The sequence below is a fragment of the Echinops telfairi genome, unplaced genomic scaffold (assembly GCF_000313985.2).
Source record: "Echinops telfairi isolate 266 unplaced genomic scaffold, ASM31398v2 ScPeMD7_8;HRSCAF=38, whole genome shotgun sequence".
NCBI lineage: Eukaryota > Metazoa > Chordata > Mammalia > Afrosoricida > Tenrecidae > Echinops > Echinops telfairi.
The window spans coordinates 16,930,406-16,935,192 of record NW_022103905.1 but is presented as its reverse complement, the minus strand read 5'-3'; the positions used below and the strand labels follow the sequence as shown (position 1 = coordinate 16,935,192).

The window sequence follows — 4,787 nt, the reverse complement described above, 5'->3', positions numbered from 1 at the left end:
CAGGTGGTTCGCAGAGGCTGCCCTGCGCTACTCGGAGGCGATGGCGCAGCTGGAGCCAGCAGGAAGTGAACAACGTGCAGATGAGCTAAGCATCTTATAGTCCAACAGAGCAGCATGTTGCCTAAAGGGCGGACACTGCAGTGGCTGTATTCAAGACTGTACCAGGGCTCTGGAACTGCAGCCGTTCTCAGTCAAGCCTGTTCTGCGAAGAACAATGGCCTATGAAACTTTAGAGCAGTATCGGCAAGCCTATGTGGACTACAAAAACGGTGTTGCAAATCCACTGTGGAATCCAGGTCGAAAATGACAGTATTAACAGAATTACAAGACTTTCAATGGATCTGGATGGACTAACTTGGCGAGAGAAGCTGCCCCTCATCCCATCGGTGCCCACTTCTATGCAGGTGCGGACATGGTGCCCTGCAGCAGAGACATCTCTTGGCCCAAGTGGGTGATGCCGGCAGCCTTCACCAGCCAGGCATCCCAGATGAAGAAATGTTCAGAATCCTGAAGGAAGCAGGAAATCAATGTGTCAAGGACCAGAACGACAGAGAGGCCCTGAGTAAATACAGCGGATGCTGAAAGATGAACAACAAGGAATGTGCCATAGATACAAGCAGCGCTGTGCTACTTGAAACTGTGCCTGGGTGAAGAGGCAAGGCAGGACTGCGACCTGGCATTGCGGATAGAGGCTGGGGGCGTGAAGGCCTGCTTCCAACGAGCTCTGGCTCGTAAAGGACTCCAGAATGATCAGAAACGTTTCAGTGATCTCAGGAAAGTTCTCCTGCTAGACCCAAGTGTTGTTGAGGCAAAGATGGAGCTGGAAGAGGTAACTGGTGCCTTCAGAGTAAGGACAATAAAGCCTCATTCAACAAAGAGGGAGAGAAGGAAAATTATGATTCAAGAGGTCAATGGCGACAGGACAGAGGCGACCCGGAGGCCCTCACCTCAGGGCTCCATTGCCTGTCCCGCTTCTGAGAAGGGAGAAGTCCAAGGGCCACCAGAACCCAGTGACAAGCTGTGGATCTGCAAGCCTAATAATGCCCATGAATTTGGCCAGGTTATGGGTGTGATAAATACCAGGAAAGACCCAGAAGCTTGTGCCGAGCTTCTAGCCTTTACCAAACCAGAAGATCTGCCTATGCTGCTGAGTAACAAGCTTGAAGGGGACATGTTCCTCTTGCTCATTCAGGCCCTGAAGCTCAGTCTTGTTGACCAAGAGCCCTCCGTGATCTACCGGCATCTTTTCTACCTCAGTCAAGCAGAACGGTTTAAGATGATGCTGACACTAATTAGCAAGAGCCAAAAGGAGCAAATTGAACAGCTGTTCGATCACCTTTCAAACACCTCAGACAACCGGTTGGCTTTAGAAGATTTACAGGCCCTCAAGAGGCAGTATGAGCTGTGACTTGGCCGGCTGACTGACTGACCACTACTTGCCTGCATCTGTGCACACACTGTGTCCAGTCACGGCACCATGGTGTGGTGAGGAAGTGGCCTGCAGACAGCCCCACTCGGAGAGAGCCATTGGTCTCGGACTACAGGATATCTTAATTATTTTTATACCCAGAACAAGTATATTCTGTAATCTGCTTTTTACCCATTGTAAATATTTTCTTAATGTACCCGAGAGTTAGCATCTTTATATTTAATAATGAGTATATTTAAAACATGTTCAAAGTTCATTTTAAGTTATGGTATACCTTTTAATAAGCTGTTAAACCTTTGAGTTAAATTGCATTTCCCTGGGCTATGAAGGTGTGCTCTTAGTTTTGACAGAAACGCCAACGTCACTAATGATGACACTAATGATGATGATGATATGACCTGTATTTCCTGCTGAAACACCTGGATAATCCCACTTTATTATACTGCTTGTGGATTACAATCAGGAGAAAATCCTGACTAAAGTCTACACTGTGGTATGAATATTAAATAAATTGTGTTTTTTCACCTCAAAAAAAAAAAGTGACAAAGATAGGATTCTAACCAAGGAAGTCTAATTTTTCTATATATAAAGGTATAAGACAAAACGATTGGTGCATGAAGTAAGTTGTGCTGACTGTGTACTTTTATAGTTACTGAAAATTTAGATACAATAGTGCTAATATATCTGTCCAGAAAGTCATGGAAAACGGTGCACGGATAATTGCAGAGACACGTATTTGAAATGTGCCTGTAGCATCAGCAGACTATTATTTGCTTATCTGCTGAGTAGATCTATAACTTTCAAAAAAGCATTTACTATGCAAATGTTTGCCCTGTTATTTCTTGGATGAGTTTCTGGTACAAAAGTGGCATTGGGGAGGTAGGTAGGACTGTGTTAGTGTTTTCCACATGGTCTTTTGAGATAATTATAATGTATTATTTCTGACTTCTTGGGACACACATAGAGTCTTGAGGAAGATAAACGTGAGAAGGGTTCCAGGTTTTTGTCTGTATGTTATATTACCTTTAAATAATAGACTACTGCATGAGGAGTGTGGGAATTGAGTTGAGTATTTTGGAGAATACAGTCTTATTTGCTCCTCTCAATATTTAGCAATAGTGTAGTGGGTTACACATTGGGCTGCTGACCACAGGTCTAGCAGTTTGAAACCACCAGCTGCTCCTCGGGAGAAAGATGAAGCTTTTTACTCCTGTAAAGCGTTACAGCCTTGGAAACCCACAGGGGCTTTTCTGCTTTGTCCTATAGGGTCACTATGAGTCGGAATTGACTTGATGACAGTGAATTGTATGCTAGGACTTCAGAAACCTCATGGAAAAGCTATTATCTTTTAGTCCATTTTTCTGTAGCCTTTTTGAGGCTCCCCCATAGATAGTTTCTGGGCTGAGTCTCCTGTGTAGGATTCCTGTACTGATGTGCAAGTAATACAAATTCTTGTGTTCTTATTTGAGGTCTGATGTAACATGAATTCTTTTGATTCAGATTCTATGTAATGGCAGTACTGGGTCCTATGAAGAGGCTCCAAAGACTTTGGGAAAATTCCATTATCTTTTACAAATTTTATTTTCCCTTGTACTTTTTGAAGGCCTCCCTCCCCTTATGCAATTATAGATTGGTGGAAACAGGAGTAGGACACACTTTAACAAGTAACAAAGATCAGGAGTAGAGTATTGATTAGGAATTGGAGTAGGTAGACAGATAGGCAGCTTGGATCCAGGGAATCAGGAAGATCTGTAACAAAAGTAGATCAGATACCTGGAAGCTCTGCTGAAACCTTTTCAGCATTACAGCAGTACACGGGATTCCACTGAAGCCAGGCTCTGTTCAGATAGAATGGAAGAGGTGGGTGAATATGTAACTGAGCTCTCATGATACAGTCTCTCCCTACTTTTGGGCCCTCGACTGGTTGCTAAGCCACAGGAACAAATCTCAGCTTAGTAGGTCCACTCTCTGCATGGGAACAGGCAATTTTGTGGTGTCTGACTGAGGTAAATAGTGCAAGAGTTGGAGCTTGACGTGGGCTCCTGTGGAGTACACACTGCCAATTTTAATCACGAGCTGTGGAAATCATGGGTATGCACACACACATACACATTTTTTGTCTATAAAAAGACAAAACTAACTTATAGATAAATAATAGTTTATAAATAAATGTTTATTTTTGAAAGGTCCATGCTATGTGCTGTATTTTGATATTTTAATCTTTTCACTTTTTTTGGCTAGTCACAAGAGAGATATGAATGGTGATTTACCTTGTGTATGATGAAGTATAATAGAAGTATGTGTGTAACCTTGAGCTTGTTATATACTTACCCCATAAACCTCAGTTTTCTTGAAAATGGGCTATAGGTTTTATAATCATATTAAATGAAATACATAAAATAATATACACTTAGAAGATGAGAATACATAATAAACTTTAGCTATTAACATCAAATTCATAGATACTGTTTAGTTAACAAAAAGACATTTATCTAGTGAGGGTATTTTTCTTTCCAAGATAAGTGCTCAGTAAAAAAAAAAAAAGATAAGCGCTCAGTGTACATGAAAATAAATTGGAATACATTAATTTAAATAAAATACACATATGTAGCTTTGGATTTTTAATTCTTCCATTTATAGATGTGAAATGTAAAGTTTTCTTTTTAAAGCCAAATATCTCAAGCCAGATTTTCCTGTGAATTTTATAATACTATATTTCTAAAACAGGAATGTGAAGTAGCAGCCTTAGCATGGTAGTATGAATATATATTACACAGTGAAAAACCAAGATCTTCACATTAAAGACAGGAGGAACACAGCAAAAATGCCCTCTCTAATTTGTTTTTCAGTGTGGTTTGGTATTCCCAGATAGTATCTCATTGCTATATAATCGACTGACTTATAAGGACCCTATAGGATGGGATACAGCTGCCCCTATGGATTTCTGAGACGGTAACTGTGTATGGGAGTAGAGAGCCTCATCTTTGTCCCGCCCAGGTACCCAGGCAGTACACTAAGTTTAAAACAAAACAGAATAGAAAAAGATACAGTGATGAAAGTTGTAGTAGTTGGTTGCCTTTGACAGGTGGCAATCCGGCTGTGGTTTCTTTGGATGGATTGCCAGGCCTGTCTTCCAGGGTTTGCCCACCAAGCTTTTGGCTGGCGCTGGAGCCTTCACCTTCTACACAAAAATAATTGAAAAGCAGACCTAACAACATGCGAGCAAATACTAGGAATAATATTTTCAGAATTTTATATGTAAATCGAGGGTTTGTGCATATGCTAGGCCCATAGATTTCTTTTTAATTATTTTATTGGGGCTCGTACAATTCTTATCACAATCCATTCACACATCCAT

The 4,787-nt window shown here is 41.2% G+C and overlaps 1 pseudogene; it reads left to right on the top strand.

Annotated features, from left to right (window-relative positions):
* Window positions 1-1,408, top strand: part of LOC101644159 — a 5,963-nt pseudogene extending 4,555 nt beyond the window's left edge.
* The last annotated feature ends 3,379 nt before the right edge of the window (window positions 1,409-4,787 follow it).